Source organism: Poecile atricapillus, chromosome 33 (genome assembly GCF_030490865.1).
Source record: "Poecile atricapillus isolate bPoeAtr1 chromosome 33, bPoeAtr1.hap1, whole genome shotgun sequence".
NCBI classification, from domain to species: domain Eukaryota; kingdom Metazoa; phylum Chordata; class Aves; order Passeriformes; family Paridae; genus Poecile; species Poecile atricapillus.
Window position 1 is genome coordinate 3,419,704 of NC_081281.1, and position 19,473 is coordinate 3,439,176.

A 19,473-nucleotide genomic window follows, 5' to 3' on the forward strand; every position below is an offset into this window, starting at 1 on the left:
TGGGCTCCTTGTTTCGTGTTTTCAACGAGTTTCTGATTTGCAATTGTCCGATGTTTTTGAAATTCCTTATCAGATTCTTTGTTTCTCATTGTAAGCTCAGCTGAACTAGCATAAAGTTGACAAACAATTAGTTATTAGCCAATGATTAACCTCTGATTTTAGCAAAATCTTTCTACTTTTAATTTTAATGAGGCCCATTTATTTTAATTAAATTTAGAAAGGCCTATTTTTAATTAAGGCCTCAGCTTCTCTAAAACCTTAAATTATTCTAAGTTTATGTCTCAGTTTTGATGCTGTTAAGAGTTCAAAGTAATAAGGAAAAATGATGGGGGATTAGCTGCCTTGGAACAAAGTATGACCCTATCCCGTACCCTCAGCTCCCGCTCCCCTTCCAGCGTGGCCGTGACCTGGGCTGGCTGTACTGCTCAACATCTCCGGACCTCACAGCATTTCTACGTGGCCCCTGCACCCGGGTCCCCCGGTATGTCCTGCTCTGGCTGCCTTCCCTGAATGGTCCCACGTGCACCTCTGCATAAACAGTTGTTTGAAAAGCTCAAGCCATCGCTGAAAATTCTGTGGTAAAACTACAGAGACTTAAGCCACAGATGAATGCATAAAACAGTTATTCAAAGTACTTCAAAGTACCTTCCTTTGAAGCACTGGAGATAAGTCTTGTCTAGTCCTAAGCTAATCACCAGGCCTCCCCTGCCAGGAGGGAAGGCTGTCCAAGACCCCACATCCGAATCTCAACTTACCCCATGTGACCTTGGCCGCAAGCGTCTCACATGAGTAATTTCTTTAGGACATAGTAACAAATATGTGGATAATATTTGTTGGTAAAATTATTGAGGAATTGTGGGTTACTTCTCTGGAGATCTGAGGATTCACTTGTGCCTCTCATTGGGATACAACAGAGAAGATTTGTGGTACAAATGGTCACAAGTGATCAAACAGGACAGCCAACTTCTCCTTTAACGTTGTGAAACAGAGTTGGAATCCAGCCTTGTCCTTAAACAGGGAAGCAGTTCATAGAAATGGGAAACGGGAGGCAAGGAAGATTCAGGCTAAATATGGATTCAAACTGGGCTGGGTGTTAGCGCAGGAAGAGACATTTGTCATCCAGACTGCCAAAATGAAGACCTGTAAAATCCTAGCTCTGCTTCGTGTTTAATGTACTTTTACTTGGTATTTACATTATCAGAAAAAATGAGGAAAGAATAAACACGACAGGTTCCCACTAGCGTTGCACAAAGGCTTTTTTTAAAGCCTGCATATTCCCTTTCTCTTTTTCACTCCAGGCTCGGCTTTTCCCCCCACGTCTGCCACATCGGGTGTCGCAAGGAGGGCCGGGTTCTTCAGTGGGGGGGTCTCAGGAGTTGGTACTAATTCTTCTTCTTCTGAAGGTGTATGGAAGTGTGCTATGAAAATAGCTATTTTCTCCACTGAAAAGCTTTCCATCCATGACTACCAAGGCATGTATGTATTTTAATCATGTAGCTAGATATACTTAGAAGATTATTTTTCAAGGCAACACTTGTAGTAGAATTCTGTTTGGTTTGTGTCTGTGAGAGGTGGGCTGCTGAAGAGGCGCTGTCAGGAACAAAGGATGGGGTAAATCTCTGGGGACGTGTGGCAAAGGACCAAGTTGCACGGAAGAGGCCTCTTTCTAAACTGCATTAATATTTCCCTGTAATTCTGGGTGTTTCAATTTAGCCTGGGCTTGTCAGCTAAGTCGTAAACAAGCCAACTCGGCTCCTCAGCTCTCAATGAATGTTTGAAACATGTCCACAGAAGGCCAAGGCAGTAATGACTGCCTTGAGGAAAAATTTGTGATTGAATGATTGCTGGGGAATAACTCCTTGGGAGTCATGAACCTCAGACACATGGAATTCTGAAGGTGAAATTCCGATTTCAGCTTTGGGCACCTGAAGGAGGACAGGAGTCCTTGGCCGTATAAAGGGAAGCCGAGTGCCCCAGCATGTCAGGTGCAGACAAGGAGGTGTTCAGGGAACGAGCGGCGAGCCCTTTCCGCCCCTACCCTCACACTCCGACCGGCAGCAGCACCAGGTGTCAGACAAACCTCTGTCAAGCAGCAGCAGGTGAACCAGTGCATGGATTTGCAGGGGGGATCTTTCTCCTTTTCCCTTTTGATTTCATCTTGCCAGTCCCTCCAAAGTGTCCCTAGAAAAAATGGGGATGATGAGGATGAAAGGAATTTAAACTGAGGGAAGCAACTCCTCTTCAATTACTCCTTTTCCATTTAGTTTAAAAGGAGTTTAAACTAAAGGAAGCAACTCCTCAGTCTGTTTGAACTGGGGGGAATCCCCCTTCACCTGTGATTTTAAGGGTGTCGATCAAATGAAAACCTGCCTTTTCCACAGTCTTAGGGGTTTCAGTCAATAGGGAATCCCCGAGTTCCATTTTAAATGGAAGGGAAAAAAATATCGATGGCATTTTGTGGATTTGAATTGAGGATAACTCCCCCATTTTCATCATCCTAAAGTTTAAGCTGAGGGGAAAGCCCTGTTGTCCCTGCTTTTAAAGGATTTTAATTGAGGTAAAAATCTCCCTTTTCCCATCATTTGAGGGAAACCCCTCTTTTTCTGCTCTGTTAGGGGATTCAATTGACGGGGAGAACTTACTGTTTTGCTATTGTATCGGTTTAAATTGAGGTAAACGGCCTCTGTTGTCTCACTGTCCGTGGTTAAATTGAAGGAAAAGCTTCCCCAGCGTTTAAAGGGTTTAAATGGGCCGTGCCACTGCATTCCCCGAGCGAGGCGCTTCCCCTCGTTGCCCAGCACGAAATCTCTTTCGGCGGGGCACTCCCGGCATTCATTCCCCAGGGCATCGCCGAGGCGGAACGGGTCTTTGCGCCTGGACAGGAAGAGCCTTGTCCGTCCCTGCCGCTGTGTCTGCGAGGCTCGGGTGACCCTGGGGCTCCCTCGGGTCGGTGCCGGTGCCGCAGGGTGGGCGGGGCTCTCCCGGTGGGGGGCCGCCCCCGCCTGCCGGAGGAGCCGCTTTCCCGCCGGGAGCCGCGCTCCGTCCAGGACCGGGAGAACCGAGCTGCCGGGGCTCGCGTGGCTCCCCTGGTCTCCCCGCACCTGGACCGGCGCCAGTGTGGGAGCGAGTCCCGGCGAGGGGTGCTGGAGGACACTCGTGGCTTGTCAGCTTCAGCGTTTGCTTGGAAAAGTCACTGAAAGGAAGAGAGGCAAAAAAAACCAACCCTGACTCTCCAGGCTTCTTGTCTCGGAGCTTTGTTGGTATTGCTCCTTAATTGACCCATACCTTTAAGTAGTGATGCGGGTGCTTCCTAGAAACAGCGTTCAGTATATTTTGCACTCTGTCACGAGACTTTCAAGTTTTTCCTTTCTCTGTCAAGACAGTGGCAGGGGAGGTGTTAGTCGTAGATCCAAGCTGACAGTGTCCTGTGCATCTGTTGTTCATTGATCTATTTGTGGTGTTTATTTCACCCGGATACATGTCGATGCTTCAATGAGGATTCAAGGGAATTTTCCAGGTCTTAAAGAGACACAAGCGGTTGGTGGTTGCTAGAAAGGTGGTTATTGTATAAAAGCATCAGTCTCAAAGTCAAAGAGTTCATAGAGTTAAAGTCTTGGCTAAAAGCTTTTGGCATAAAGTCTCGAATTCTGAGTGGCAGCTTCTCAGTGTGGCATTCCGTCATCCTGGGCTGTGAAAACAGTCGGTGACAATGATGGTGGCACTGTTCTTCTTTGGATGTTTTTTTTTCCATCCCCAATACAGGAGGTTAAATTCATAATCATCCAATTAGCTAAAAACACACTTCTAAAACAATACTTTGTACACCAATCCAAACTTAATTCTAACATGCAAAAGCAATGTTCTTTTTACTTAAATCTTACATATAGGGTATTATATGTTTATGTGAATAATCCTGTCTGTTCTTATCCAAGAACACAAACTCTATTTTCATGACATCCAGAGCTAAGCTGAATCTGCAAAGGGTATTATCACTGAACTTTAAAGTGGGTAATAAGGCTTTTCACTAGCTGACACAGGCTCTTGGGACACTTAAGCTCTATTTTTACCTACTTAAAACTAAAATGTACACTTTTACTCTATATCCACGGTTTAATATCTTTTGTTTTCTCCCTCTGAGGAGCTCAGAGAGGCTTTTATTTTGGATTCCAACAGAAGCGGGCTTGGAGAATCATTTCTGAAGGCAGTTATCCAATCCTCCCCCGATTTGAAGTTTATTGGCTGTGTGCAGACTCTGAGATACTGGTACAGTGTTTTAGTGGTTAACAGTAATTTATATATATACATCTCACATATGTTATTAATAATGTTTATTATCTAATTAATATCTAGTTATATTAAGTTTTCATTCATTATGTATATAGTTTTTTTTGATATTCATATGCATGATAGAAGTATATCTTACTTTGAAAAGCAAAAGGAATTGATGCCCTAAGAACATTCAATTAATATAGTATGTGCGTTAGAAATTTAGACCACAATTCATTTTGAATAATGAAATATTTGCACCAAAAATTTAGAAAATATCATTAAGCATACCACAGCTTGTGGGTACGGAGGAGCCCACTGGGCCCGAGATACTGGCCCTCCCCTGGAGAGGAGATACTTCTCTGTAAGAGCGACACAATGTCGCTCCCAGGGGTCTTTGAGTTAGTTATGTTAAACTGTTGTGTTTCATTGGTGTTCCCCCCTGCTGTCCCACCCCGATACAGGTATTTCGGGCTTCCCCCCGCCCCTCTCCTTCCCCATAAATATCCCGGGTTTTCCTCTGTTCGGGAGATTCGCTGTTACCAGCACCCTTTGCCGAACCTTTGCCTGAATAAAGGCTTGTGCCTCGGTGGAACGCTGGACCAGCTATCTCGTCCCTGCTTCCTGTGTTGCCTGCCGCCGCTGCTGCCGAGCTGAGCTGAGCTGAAATCACTATACTATTACTGAGCTGAGCTGGAATCACTCGACTGCTCGAAGCTGCTCGCATGCGCTTCGGGCCAGCCTTTCTCAAGGCTGCTTCTGGAGAAGTCGCGGTGTTCCGGGCTTTCCGCCGCCGTGGCAACAGCTAAACCTAAATGATTCACGAACATAAAGGGGAGAGATTTTCCACTGCATCTGGTGAGGAGAACGCGTGCCAGGACAACACATATTTGTGCAGCTTACCCCTGCCACTCACGCAAACACGGATTTGCAGCACTCTCTTCCACCGTCGATGTGGCAGGCTTCTGTGCTGTGCAGGGCATTTCTCTGCATCTCGGAGTCTAAGGGAAAGCACAAAAATTCCCGCAGAGAGCAGCAACAGCAGCAGGTAGCAGCACAAGGAAGCTGTGGCTGAACTTTTTCCAGACGACAGCTAGCGTCTATTTAGCAGTGGGCAAGCGGCAGCTGCGTTCCTCTTGCAGTCTGAAAGCTTCGAGCGCGAGCTGCCTGCTAATCACCTGCCTTACTCACCTTCCTGCAGCGCTCACTCTTTCCAGTGACCGGACGCCTACCGGCATATTCCCGCACACATTGTTCGTTGGCCCATCACAGAGGGGATGAAATTTGGGCTGTCACTGCTGGAATGTCACAGAGTCAGTAATAACTGGGCCAGTCACTGCTATAGTGTTACAGATAGGTGTAAATTGGGGTTGTTCCATCTGTGGTGTGACAGAAAGGGTGAAATTTGGTCTGTCTCTGAGGTGATGTCAGAGGGGAATAATGGGTCTGTCACCGCTGTGGTGTCACAGGCAGGCTAAATTTGGGTTCCCACTACTGTGGTGTCACACAAAGACAGAAACTTGGGTTATCACAGCTATGGAGTCTCAGAGAAAGTAACACAGGTACTATGACTTGTCTGGTGCTACAAAGGGGATGAAATTGGGGTTGTCATGGCTGTGGTATCACAGAGAGTCTTAAATTGGTTCTGTCTCTGATGTGATGTCACAGAGAGGGGAATAATGGGTCTGTCACCGCTGTGGAGTCGCAGAGAGGTGTAAATTGAGCCTGTCACAGCTGTGATGTCACAGAGAGGAGTAAACTGGGTCTGTTATAGCTGTGGTGTCACAGAGAATGCAATATTGGTTATGTCACTGTTGTGGTATCACATAGAAGCATTAATTGGGTTGTCACGGCTGTGGCATCACAGAGAGGTGTAAATTGGGTGTGTCTCTGATGTGATGTCACAGAGAGGGGAATAATTGGTCTGTCACCGTTGTGGTGTCACAGAGAGGCGTAAATTAGGGTTCCCACTGCTGTGAGGGCGCTGAGAGGGGAAAACTGGTTGTGTCACAGCTGTGGAGTCTCAGAAAAGGTAACACAGGTGCTATGACATGTCTATTGCCACGAAGGGGATGAAATTGGGGTTTTCATGACTGTGGTATCACAGAGAGGCGTAAACTGGTTTTGTTTCTGACGTGATGCCACAGAGAGTGGAAAACTGGGTCTGTCTGTGTGAAACACTGCTGTGGTTTCACAGAGACTGGAATATTGGTGCTGTCACTACTGGGATGTCACAGAGTCAGTAATACTGAGACAGTCACTGCTGTGGTGTTACAGATAGGTGTAAATTGGGGTTGTTCCATCTATGGTGTCAGAGAAGGGGTGAAATTTGGTCTGTCTCTGATGTGACGTCACAGAGAGGGGAATAATGGGTCTGTCACCGCTGTGGTGTCACAGAGGTGTTAATTTGGGTTCCCACAGCTGTGAGGGCTGAGAGAGGGGAAAACTGGGGCTGTCACAGCTATGGAGTCTCAGAGAAGGTCACACAGGTGCTATGACTTCTCTGTTGCCACAAAGGGGAGGAAATTGAAGTTGTCATGGCTGTGGTATCACAGAAAGTCCTAAATTGATTCTGTCTCTGATGTGCTGTCACAGAGAGGCGTAAATTTGGCCTTTCATTGCTGTGATGTCACAGAGAGATGAAAACTGGCTGTGTTACTGCTGTGGTTGCACAGAGAGGGGAATATTGGATATGTCACGAATGTGGAGTCCCAGAGAGGTGTAAATTGACTCTGTTACTGATGTGATGTCACAGAGGGGATGAAATTGAGGCTGTCACTGCTGGGATGTCACAGAGTCGGTAATACTGGGCCAGTCACTGCTGTAGTGTTACAGATAGGTGTAAATAGGAGTTGTTCCATCTGTGGTGTCAGAGAAGTGGTGAAATTTGGTCTGTCACTGCTGTGATGTGAAAAAGGGGGGAAACTGGGTCTGTCACATATGTGGTGTCAGAGGCAGGCGTAAAAAGGTGGTTCCCACTTCTGTGGGGGCACAGAGAGGGGAAAACTGGTGCTGTCACAGCTGTGGAGTCTCAGAGAAAGTAAGACAGCTGCTATGACATGTCTGTTGCCACAAAGGGTATGTAATTGGGCTTGTCATGGCTGTGGTGTCACAGAGAGGCTTAAATTCCTTCTGTGTTGGACGTGATGTCACAGAGAGTGGTATATTGGGTATGTCACTACTGTGGTGTCACAAAGAAGCGTAAATTAAGTTGTCATGGCTGTGGAGTCCCAGAGAGGTGTAAATTGACTCTGTCACTGCTGGGATGTCACAGAGTCGGTAATACTGGGCCAGTCACTGCTATAGTGTTATGGATAGGTGTAAATTGGGGTTGTTCCATCTGTGGTGTCAGAGAAGGGGTGAAATTTGTTCTGTCACTGCTGTGATATCATAGAGAGGGGAAAACTGGTTGTGTCACTGCTGTGGTGTCACAGGCAGCTGTAAAATGGGGTTCCCACTGCTGTGAGGCCACAGAGAGGGGAAAACTGGTGCTGTCACAGCTGTGGAGTCTCAGAGAAAGTACCACAGGTGCTATGACTTGTATGTTCCCACAAAGGGGAGGAAATTGAAGTTGTCATTGCTGTGGTATCACAGAGAGGTTTAAATTCCGTCTGTATCTGATGTGACGTCACAGAGAGGGGAATAATGGGTCTGTCACCGCTGTGGTGTCACAGAGATGCATTAATTTGGTCTGTCACTGCTGTGGTTTCAGAGAGTGGAATATTGGGTATGTCACTACTGTGGTGTCACATAGAAGCGTAAATTAAATTATCATGGCTGTGGAGTCCCAGAGAGGCGTAAATTGAGTCTGTGACTGATGTGATGTCACAGAGGGGATGAAATTGAGTCTGTCACCGCTGTGATGTCAAAAAGGGGGGAAACTGGGTCTGTCACTGCTGTGGTGTCACAGGCAGGCGTAAAATGGGGTTCTCACTGCTGTGAGGGCCGAGAGAGGGGAAAACTGGGGCTGTCACAGCTGTGGAGTCTCAGAGAAAGTAACACAGGTGCTATGACATGTCTGTTGCCACAAAGGGGATGAAATTGGGCTTGTCATGGCTGTGGTATCACAGAGAGTCTTAAATTGGTTCTGTCTCTGATGTGATGCCACAGAGAGGCATAAATTAATGTTCCCACATCTGTGAGGGCTGAGAGAGGGGAAAATCTGAGCTGTCACTCCTGTGGAGTCTCAGAGAAGGTAACACAGGTGCTATGACTTGTCTGTTGCCATAACGGGGATGTAATTTGGGTTGTCACAGCTGTGGTATCACGGAGAGTCTTAAATTGTCTCTGTCTCTGATGTGATGGTACAGAGATGGGAAAACTGGTGCTGTCACAGCTGTGGAGTCTCAGAGAAAGTACCACAGGTGCTATGACTTGTATGTTCCCACAATGGAGAGGAAATTGAAGTTGTCATGTCTGTGCTATCACAGAGAGTCTTAAATTGATTCTGTCTCTGATGTGATGTCACAGAGAGGGGAATAATGGGTCTGTCATCGCTGTGGTGTCACAGAGATGCGTTAATTTGGCCTGTCTCTGCTGTGGTTTCACAGAGAGTGGAATAGTGGGTATGTCACTACTGTGGTGTCACATAGATGCATAAATGAAATTGTCACGCCTGTGGAGTCCCAGAGAGGCGTAAATTGAGTCTGTGACTGATGTGATGTCACAGAGGGGATGAAATTGAGTCTGTCACTGCTGGGATGTCACAGAGTTGGTAATACTGTGCCTGTCACTGCTATGGTGTTACAGATAGTTGTAAATTGGGGTTGTTCCATCTGTGGTGTCAGAGAAGGGGTGAAATGTGGTCTGTCACTGCTGTGATGTCAGAGAGAGGGGAAAACTGAAGCTGTCACAGCTGTGGAGTCTCAGTGAAAGTAAGACAGCTGCTATGACATGTCTGTTGCCACAAAGGGGATGAATATGGCCTTGTCATGGCTGTGGTATCACAGAGAGTCTTAAATTGGTTCTGTCTCTGATGTGATGCCACAGAGAGGGGAACAATGGGTCTGTCACCGCTGTGGTGTCACAGAGAGGTGTAAATTGGGCCTGTCACTGCTGCAGTGCCACAGAGACGGGAAAAATGAGGATGTCACTGATGTGGTTTCACAGAGAGTGGAATATTGGGGCTGTCGCAGCTGGGACGTCACAGAGTTGGTAATATAGGGCCAGTCACTGCTGTCATGTTACAGATAGGTGTAAATTGGGGATGTTCCATCTGTAGTGTCAGAGAAGGGGTGAAATGTGGTCTGTCACTGCTGTGATGTCAGAGAGAGGGGAAAACTGAAGCTGTCACAGCTGTGGAGTCTCAGAGAAAGTAACACAGGTGCTATGACATGTCTGTTGCCACAACGGGAATGAAATTGGGCTTTTCATAGCTGTGGTATTACAGAGAGCATTAAAATGATTCTGTCTCTGATGTGATGTCACAGAGAGGGGAATAATTGGTCTGTCGCCGCTGTGGTGTCACAGAGAGGCGTAAATTAGGGTTCCCACTGCTGTGAGGGCACTGAGAGGGAAAAACTGGTTGTGTCACAGCTGTGGGGTCTCAGAGAAAGTAACACAGGTGCTATGACATGTCTATTGCCACAAAGGGGATGTAATTGGTGTTGTCATGGCTGTGTTATCAGAGTGAGGTTTAAATTGATTCTGTCTCTGATGTGATGTCATCATAGCTGCTGATATACCTCAGCCATTGGCCCGGGATCTCAGCTAATCCCTGCTGTTCCAGCTGAGTGTTCCTTAGAGCCCTGCAAGAGCACTGGGCCTGACTGCCCAAGGGGCTTTGTGAAGCAAAGCCTCTCCTCCATCCATTCCCGTCTTGGCCGAGATGGCTGTCACGGGGCCCCTGGTTCTGTTTTCTTGCTAATGCTGTACTTATTGTTGTGTTTTTGTCTGGTTATACTAGTAAAGGACTGTTATTCTTATCCCCAGATCTCTGCCTGAAAGCCCCTTTGTTTTAGAATTATAATAATTCAAAGGGAGGGGTCTACATTCTTTCATTCCAAGGGAGGCTCCTGCCCTCCCTAGCAGACACCTGTCTTCTAAAACTGAGACAACAACATAAAAACCGCAGACTGTACACAGTATACCATTTGAAACTAGTTCAAACAATGTTTGTTTTAGCATTTTGTCTATATTCATACAGAAGGATACCAGCATTTTAAAAATACTCTCCAAAACACTGTATAAACTCAAATGTTTATTTCTGTCTCTATTACAGAACTCACAAATTTTCATCTAACAGCAAGAAATATTCAAGTCACTCTGCTACAGGCAAATTCCATTTGGAAATTGGGGTTTCAGAGGTTAAGCAGATTCCCAGGACACCCTAAATAGAAAGCTCAGAAATGGCATCTGATAACAAAGACAATAACTTCCACTTTACTAGCACATAGACTTTCTAAAACTTTAGAAAACATACAACTTAGAAACACTTACTCACTTTAAATTCTCTGAAACAAAACAAACACTTAATAAATTATTTTAGAAAATAAAGCAACAACTAAGGATTTCTCAGTTTTGAAGTTACAAAGATCAGATACCAAAGTGATGATGTAGGAGAACTTTTCATCAAGCGAAGCTGACACCAGTTTGTAACTCAGAAACATATTACCACCCATCCACTCTGCTTATATTCAATATTCCAGGATACTTAAAACACTGCTATACAGCTCTTTGTATTGTTTCATAGGGAAGTTGAGCCAAAGTATTCAAAAATACTGTTTCAAATACTCCTCAGTAAAGGAGATAATAATAATCTCTACTATATTTTATCCCCTTCCTCTCTCTGAAAGCATTTTACAACAGCAGACTGAAGAAACAGTGAGGAATAGATCCTAAAAACTAAGTCGATTTATTTGTATCAAGAGAATTACACTATCAGTCAGAAGTTTCAGAAGGTAATCAGCTGCATGAGTAGTGCAATAATAAGGTCCACAAACTGTTTATGGAATTATAAGCACGTTAAGAATGTGAAACAGTTCTTCCTTGTACAACTCTCCCAAGTTATTTCATAGCTCACACTTGTTAGAGTGCACCTTTTCTTTTAGAGGTGTTTCTTATATGAGATACATCATATCTTGAATTCCCATAGATTTATCTCCTATAGATACAAGGAGTTTAGTGTTTAACACCCTTCTATTCCTATTGCAAACAGTATTGCTAAGATGACTGTGTTTCTCTCCTCTCTCTCTTTTATTCCCTCTGCCTTTATTTTGAAGACTGGGAGAAGTGTCATTTCTCTCTACCTATTGGAAGGCATCAAATCACATTGCATGTGTCATTAAAATCTATATTTATAGGCTACATCAAGATTTCTTAAACAAAACAATAGCCTTGCTGCGGTAACAATTATAACAAATACCTGCAAAGGATGATAAAGGATTTCACAAGTAAAAGTGACAGAGTCAGCTGCTGCTCTTCCAGGCCATCTGACATTTTCTGGACACACTGTAGCAACTGGAGCTTGAAGACCTGAAGAATGTTATCAAGAAGCAGTGATATTCCTGGCAGAATGTCATCCACCCTAATGAAAAAAAACAGACACAAAATTGTTAATCATACAAATGCCAAGCTGCCAATCCATCTCCATGTACTCACGTAGTGTTCCAGTGAAGTTCTGTGGGAAAGGTCACCCAACTGACTCATCACAAACACTTTCTAATGAACCACAAGGAAATGTCTGGTGACAATAAGCCACTTTGAGCTTTCTTTTCCCCAGCAATGAACTACATTAAAAAAAAAAAAAAAACCAAACAAAAAAAACGGTGTTAAAATGCATTAAGTGTCTTCCTAAATTGTCCTTCTTGCAATGACTTGCCTTAATTGCCACAAAGAAACTGCATGATCTTCATCAGGTAAACAAATGGCCTAGGAAATCTCCAGGAACAGCCACAGTGGAAAAAAGCATGAGAACAAAATGCATTTGGAAGAACATTTTTGACTTTCTACTGAAGATTTAAAGTGTCCAAATAAATGAGATGCCAACTATTACATAGTTATTGAAGCCCAATTGGTATTCATCCACTGTGAACCTCGTATTGTTCTTATATAAATTTCAAAAAGTCATACAAAATTATCTTGCCTATTGTTTTCTGCAAATTAAACATCTTTAGAAACACACCAGGGAGAAGCAAGACATGAAGAAAAGAATGGGTTTATTTGTGGTTTCATTTTTTTTCCCAGTGATCCAAAACCAAATAAGAAAATGACCCAGGAACAACCATAAGGAAACCCATTTCAGTAAGAGTATAGAAATCTACAGATCTGTAAGAACATTTTTCAGGAAGAAAACTCTTTATCCAGTGTTGCACATGCTAAAAACAGTTAGCCTTTAGCAGCAGCTATTTACCCACACAAATCCTCTATGAACTGTATGCAGAAAAAAGAAGACAAGCAGGAGCCTCACAGCTTACACAAGCCTTCAACACAGCCAAAGCCAGAGGAAAGTTACAACAAAAATACTCAGTAAGCTCAAAACCTCACTGATACAACTGCTGTGTATGTTGCATCTATGCAAGAAAAAATACAAAAGAGATGTGTAGAAACGCAATGAGTAACCCTATACAATGTGATGGGTATTATTTGAGGAAAATGGGGAACAATCACTTGTTTAGCCTCTAATGTTGAAAAGGAAGCCTTTATAGGAGGGAAAATCATATTAGTAAAACACCTAGACTGGTGTAAGTGACAGAAAGCTCCCATATGCTAGAAAACAAATGTTACCTATACTTATACATACAACCACCTACGGTTCATTCCCTAGCCTCTTCACACAGTTGTGCAATTTGCTTTTCAGACTGTGGAATTCAGAATCTTGAGGGATTCAGAGAGTTGTAACACACATTTTACAGGCTAAGATCTAAACTGATAGCAACACTAAGCACAAAACTGGGAGCAACTGGTTTTTTCCTAACACAAATGCCAAGAAGGAAATTTAATTTCTGTGATAGCAACTTCACTTCTCAAGATGCTGGCAGATCCATGCTCTCTGGAACTACAAGCATGGTTTCTCATAATCTGATAATTCAGATTCTGGTAATTCTCTCTCAGTATTAGGAAAACTGTAATTTTTGACAGCTGAAGTAGTATCTCCAGAAGTTAATTCCCTAAAATGGCCAACAAGTCTTTTTCAGAAAGATCATGAAATGCTTTACAAGAGAGCAAACAGCATACCCTTCATGCCTCACATCCCAAAGAATGTTTTCTTTGCAGAAGCTGCCTGTCTGTTGCACAAGCCATGAGAATTTGGGAGAGATGTGTGAGACCAGCATGAGAAATCCTAATTCGCATTACACAAAATTAATACACTGGAGTATACAAATAAATGTAAATATTTATAAGTCATCAAGCTTGTTTTCACCCCAGACCAAATTACTACTACACCACCAAAAAACCCTTTGATTTAAAACAAATATTTAAATTTGTTGACATGTAGTACCAATTTTTCCCAGGCAGACTTCCTGTTTAAAGTAAGTACTCCAAAAGGAAGGAAAAAAATGAATATGAAAAAAACATACCTTATCATAGTTATTTTACTGCTGGTATGCTATCTCAAAAATATGTCAAAGAACTTGACACATTTGGGTTCTTTTTATTTATAATTTCCTTCATTACATTAACATGGCTATGCAGCCACACAAACTATGTCAGGTGTCTGAAAGAGAACTGAATCACCTCCACATTGTATGCACCTATTCCAGCTCAAACACACAGTGGGAACTCTCCTCTGACAGTGGTAAACACTTGGGAAGAAACTGCTATAGCAAACCAGGTTTTATTTTTCAACAAACATGTAATCAGTATTCCTATCATGATTTCTGCATGATTTTTAGGTGGATTTGAAGTCAGCAAGTTAATAAAATATGGTTTCTGTGATTCTTTGCATGAGCTTCCTTTAAGCTCCTTTGCTCAAGATCATGCAAACCAAAAGCTGAAAAAAAGTATGACAACACTCTGGAGGCCTTTATTTTTAAAAGTATTGAATCAAATGACAATTCTTCTGCAGCGAGGAGAAAAAAATCCTCCAACCAGCTGGTAAAGGTTTTATCCTTTTTATGGTAAATATATATATGACAAGGATACATGTTTTGAGGGAAATAACATACAGGTCTGCTGGTTTTTTGTGCTCAACGATCCAACCATTAGCATAGCTATATTCACCTTTTCAGCAAAGTCATTAATAACATCATCAATGGGCCATTTCATACAGAGTAGAGGCACAAAGATGGGGTAGAACTGAAGCTGTGTAAGCCTATAAGCTGTGTAACTGTATAAGCTCTACTTACACGGTCAAATCATACTGGGTACACTCACACACTATATTTAGAGGTTTCCTAATTCTGTACTGCTTAGCATCTTTCACATTTCCAAAGCAGACTTCAGGAAATTAGATATTCTAATTTATAGAAAAAAAAATTCTTATGAGTTAAATCATCGACAGTGCCAATTAAAAGTCCTTCTTTCAGGAAGGAAAAAACCCCAAACCAAACCTGTAATAGAATCTTTACATTTCTTAACTGGTATTTTCTTGGATGACAGAAACCCCCACATATGTTTTAGATTGACACAAAATTTCATGCCTGTCTTCCAAAAGGTTAGTGTGTCCAGCAATCTGTACAAGCCTTCTCCCTAAGCAGTTTCTCATTATTTCCTGGCATCAAGGTCTTTCAGGCATTTAGCTGTAAAACATACCAAAATTTATAGAAGGAAAAAAAAATAAAATCAGTCAGTTTCTCATTTTAGCTAGCATCATACTTTAAGTGCAAAAGATAGAATTAGCTGTCTAATAAGGAATCCAGTTTAAAAAATCAATAAAGTGAGTCCACAGGGTCCTGTGGCCCCTGGAGTCATTTGAAATCATCATTTGGTGGTTCCACACTGACCTACTTTTCTTTTTCATACACCCACTATTGCTGTTTTCACATTGGAAAGGCCTGTAATACAAATTGACAAAGCCCAAACAGATAACACTTTTCAATGCCTGATTATATCACAAATGCAAATATGGCCAGAAACTGCAATTATTAATTCTAGTGTCTGATTGCCATAGGTTTGTTTGGTTGGTTGGTTGTTTGTTTTTAATGCAGACATAAAAGCACAGGAATGATCTGCCTTCATCCCTATGTTGTTTTGATGCTTTTTCTTTACATCTGTTACACAAACGAGTCTAAATCCACACGCTGCTATTCTTCCAGACTAAATCACTAATCCTGTCATTAAGCTCAGAAAAACACACATTATTTTTACACTCACTAAAGTCACCATTTATCACAATGAAGATGCTGGTACTGTTCTGCATAACTAAGCTTTATGTTGTTGAAAAAAAGCCCAACATGAAAATCATGAACACATATACTAAAAACCACTTAAGCTCAGAGTACATATAAATTAAAAAAACTTAAAATCAAAGTTCCAAGACATTCTTTTCTTCTAGTGTTTGTATTTCAATACCAAAGAGTATGCTAAAGATAACCTGTGTCAAAGGACAAACTTTTTTCCTTAACTAAACATCGTAAGATGCATTTTTGATACTACAAAGGAATAAATTCTCAGAAAGAGCACAGAATTAACTTGAAGGTCTTTTTTATTGGTAATTGCACTATATATTTTGCACTCATATAGGCATTATGAGAAAAATTTTAATACAAAGAGCTGGGAAGTCTAGGTTTTATCTGCTGAGGTCCAGTTGCAGCATTCTTCATTTCCTTGTAACAGTCGAGGCTATCACTTGCACTTCAAACAGGATCTGATCCAAAGCCCATTAAAGAATTTCCGTTGATTTCAACAAGGCTTGGAATGCAGCCATCATGCAAGGAGCACCATTCTTTGCTTTCAAACACCATTAGTTGTATCAGCTATAATACTGACACCAGTTCTCATTAAATCAGAATCCTTTGCCATTTGTTTTTCCTTAAAATCCCTAGTTCATCCAAGAACCTCAAAAGCAAGAGAAAACATCCAATGCCTAAGTTTTCACTCCTCATTTTCAAAGTCAGACATGAAAACACAATCATGATAACACAGCATACAAATTTAAAATACTGAATATGAAACTCTGAAATCAGGCTCCAACAGACCCTCATGATTATAAGTGGGAGCTTTTGGTCAGCAACATGAGAGATGTCAGCAATACCCCTACTCTGAAGTCTTTGTGGATGAAAGGAGATCACTCTCAAGTCTATATCTGGTGCATATTTTAATTTTGAAATGTTTTCAACTAAGATATCCGAATCTTTCATTGAGAATTTCATACAACCTTAAAGTAATCCCTGAAGTAAAATTACAAACTCTTTACCTATATCTTGCTTCTCTTCTGTCACTGCTGATGCAGATAGTAAAGACTATTTCATATGCAACATTTAAGAAATACTTATTAAAAAAAAATAAGAGGAACACAAGGAATAACAATTATATTTCTATGAGCAAGAACAAGGAGCACTCATGCCAATTTCCTAATATAATGCAAATACCAGTATTTGTCTAGTTTCATCATTCCCAGCCCAACTTGACCTTGAAATGGATGGGAGTGCCACTTAACAACAAAAAAACTTTCTTTTGTTTAAAGGCAGCACTGCCATTGAACAAGACTGGGTTCCCAGCTAGGTGTGTTTCAGATATCAGGGAAAGATGAACAGGTCTGTAATTCTACATACCTTGTTGGCAGCTTCTCAAAGTCCACATCCATAAATTGTTCATAACTAGACACAAAACTATCCAACCAGAGCTTCAGGTAATCTGGATCTTTCTGTAGAAAGGAAGAGAGCATTAAGAAATATTGCACTCAAGGTCATCTATCAACAACTCTGCAGTACTGCCTCAAATAAAAAACTACTGTTTAATGCATTTCAATTCTGAGAAAGGGAGGAACACACATTTTTTAGAACCAAAAGAAAAAACAACCACCTGTGTACTTTGAAATTTTCAGCCACATTGTGCTGATGGGACATTTTTTCTCTATTCATTAGTTTATGCATCTCCTCTTCTTGCACCAGTGTCAACCAAAGCATTTTAGTTTTTCCCCTCACGAACAATCTTAACTTATTCTCCAGAGTCATCCATGCCATCTTCACAAACTTACTAGAATGTGTTCTGGTCTTGATACCATAGGTACTAGTACACAACACTCCTTAAGGTTCATAAAACTAAGTAAGAACCCTAACAGCAATCCTAATCACAAAATAACTTTTGATCATGGGTCAATATGGCAAACAACAGCAGATTAGAGACAGATGGTGTTCAGAAAGACAATGCAGAAACCGTGACCTGCATACTAGATAGCTATAAAACAGATAGAAAATTATATTGAAACTTCCTAGCTGTTCCTAGTAGAGCACAAAGACTGTATTTGTGACCAGCAGTCCCTCAGAGCTGGACACTGTCCCAGGAAATAGGACAGATATTAGACCACTGCAAACCACACAGGGAAGTTCTACCAAAATATGCATTTGAGGCAGTCTTACTTTAGAAGTCAAGCTGCTTAATTTTCAAAAACAAGTCGCCAGCCCATAGCTAACATATTTCTCTGCCAGGACTTTTCAGTCCTGTCCATTAATGCACACAGTCCCACACTCTATGCTACAAATATTTTTCAAAACAATTTGAAAATTTTTGTCTGAAGTATTTGAGATTACAAATGATTTCTGAATCCACTCCATAATTTAAAATATTTTGCAGAAGTTGAAAACATTTTTCATTATCCTTTTCCCTCTTCTCTACCTCTTCCCTTTTGTTTCTTGCCTTCATGTTGCCACAGATGTTCCCTAATAAGATAATGTTTCCCTGCAGAATTAAGATCAAAGAGCAAACAGTGAGTGTTGCTATATTTTATATATTAATAAAGGCCTGTCTGCACAAACCAGTCTTTGAAATAAGTTGTGATATTAAAGGCTAAACTCTTTGAAACTTTCCTGCAGAAGAGAGAGTAAAGCAAAACGATATCCTTGCATAGAGGAGGAAAAAATGTAAACCTGTGTGTATTAGCCAATAGTAACTTGCTTAGCCCGCAGACCCTGTAGAACCCTATAAAAGATGTACTAACGATAGAAATAAACGGCGTTCACATTTACTTCCGTAAAGGGTTGTGAATAGCTGGCGGTCTCTCAATAAGTGAGTATCTCTAAAACACACACTCTTCTGCAGCAATATCAGTGTAAAAGAAAGGGTCACCAAGAAAGACTGAGAGTCCTTGTCAGTGCAAAACAGCAACTTACAAAAGAGCCCTTCACAGGGGAAAATCACCAAACAAAACAAAGTTAAAAAAACGCCACACAAACAAAACAATCTCAGAATACAATAAACACATAAAATCAGAACCTCAAGTGGTGCACAAATACAGGAGCTATAAAGCATGGGAACCCCCGTTAGTAATTTTAGTAATTACAATACAGCTCAGGCTACAAAGGACAAAACAACCGCAGGGAAATAATGAACAGAAATGTTGCCATATCCATGTGTCTGTGCCTCTGATGACAATGGCCACATACATGTGCAAAAACTGAACTTATGTGACTTTTTCCCTGTTGAACAAACTGCTTCTTCCTTGGCATGAGAAATTTCTCCATGAAATCCAACAAGAAATACTAGATTGATTCCATTCATACTCTATAATTGTTTGTTGACATAGCTCAGGCTTATTCCTAATTGCTACCAGCAAACTTGTGTAAAAAACCTGTTTTTCTTGGTCACCATGAAAGAAGATGTGCAAATACAACATAATCTGACTTTAAATTGCTTTAACAAATGTCAAGGATGACAAAAGGGGAAGGGTAGGACAAAAAACAAAATTATATTAAATGCCTGCTTGTTCCTTTTTAATGCTATAGCCTAAATAAGTTTCAAGCTTATCTTTGAACTACAATGCCTTTGCCAAGCTATCCAGACTAGGGATAAGAGAACACTGGCAGACAAAATATACAAGAAATAGCACTTACACAGATGGCAAGAGTAAACCACATGTTATGAAACAGCCAAAAGTTCTTGCCTACTTGTAGAGCACATACTGCTCCATCTACTTTGCCACTAGAACTCCTCCCAGTGCTGGTAAAAACCAAGAACTGCAGTACTGTTTGGTCATTCCCTGCAGCACACTATTCAACCCAACTGCCTTCTATCTCAATCCTCTGCCATTCAACTAATAATGAAATATTCAAAGTTATTCAAATAATCAGATTTTATATCAAAATGTCAGGTAGCACTACTGGTATGTGC